The sequence below is a fragment of the Colobus angolensis genome, unplaced genomic scaffold (assembly GCF_000951035.1).
Source record: "Colobus angolensis palliatus isolate OR3802 unplaced genomic scaffold, Cang.pa_1.0 Scaffold33, whole genome shotgun sequence".
NCBI lineage: Eukaryota > Metazoa > Chordata > Mammalia > Primates > Cercopithecidae > Colobus > Colobus angolensis.
In genome coordinates this window covers 7189013-7190210 of record NW_012116599.1, presented here as the reverse complement: position 1 = coordinate 7190210, position 1198 = coordinate 7189013, and the positions used below count along the sequence as shown (strand labels likewise).

Genomic DNA, 1198 nt, shown 5'->3' with positions numbered 1-1198 from the left:
AGACTCTGCCTCAAAAAAAAAAAAAAAAAAAAGGGACTCTCATGTGTTTTGCTCCTATCAATGTTGAAACATTGGTGTCTCCGTGGCAAAAGGTGTTTTTCATCGAGGCACATATATTAAATAGACCAAAACATAACTTCCCAAATATCTTATAAGATTATCCTAGTAGTAGCTGAAATGGACAAAAATACCAATTTCCTTCAGTCATTATTGGTAAAAAACCAACAAGACTCATAAGGTTGTATAATGGTAAATGCATACACATTTATTTAACATGCACACAGGGAGACTCAGAATGATTGATTACCCACCCTGCAGCATGTCTCGGAAGCTTATAGACTACCCTGGCAAATAAGGTTATGGGAGGGAGGAGAAAAGCGGTTCTGTTGAGGGGCCTGCTAGGGAGAATGAATGGGCCAGGGGAGAGAATAAGCTACAGTATCTTGCGAAAGGATCTGTTCAGGTGTGGGGTATATTGGTCTTACAGGGAGGGGAAAAGAAACAATTGTTCCTTTTGGTGGGTCTGGATCTTAGGCAGATAAAGGCTTTGTTGAGCTGGGAGCAGGGAAGGTCAGAGAGACCTTCCTCTAGCACGTCAAAGCCCCATGTTTTGGGGTATTGGCTTCTGAGTCCCACCACTTAATAGTGATGAAACTGATGAGTCTGTAATAGCCAGATCAAAGAAGAATCCAAAGAATGGGTATGTTTGTATATTGAATAATGAAATACATAGAGATCAGGAATATTGAAACTGGTTTTCCATGGGGGAAAGGAAGACTGTTGTCCTTCACGGGATAAACCTTATTTGCCTGTCTAGAGACAATAATTATTTAACATTGCCGTCAGTTGTTAAAATTTACAGAGTTGTAAAATAGCTCCAATGACCTCTAATTTTTCTTTAATTCAATTTTTTCCCTACAATCCCACCTTCTCTCAGTGCATTTAATCAGATACTTCCACTGCATCTCAATGACTAGATGGTGAGTTGACTTTCCTTTTTTGTTTTTTTGGGGGTTTTCGAAGTTTTTTTTTTTTTTTTTTTTGAGTTAGAGTTTTGGTCTCGTTGTCTAGGCTGGATTGAGGTGTTGTGTTCCCGGCTCACTGCAGCCTAGACCTTTCCAGTTCAAGCGATCCTCCCACTTCAGTCTCCCAAGTACCTGGCACTACAGGCACACGCCACCACGGCTAATTTTTGTAT

The 1198-nt window shown here is 40.3% G+C and overlaps 1 protein-coding gene across 2 annotated transcripts in view; it reads left to right on the top strand.

Moving 5' to 3' along the window:
* Positions 1 to 1198, top strand: part of LOC105518811 (thiamine transporter 2) — a 29480-nt gene that overhangs the window by 995 nt on the left and 27287 nt on the right. The window lies entirely within an intron of this gene.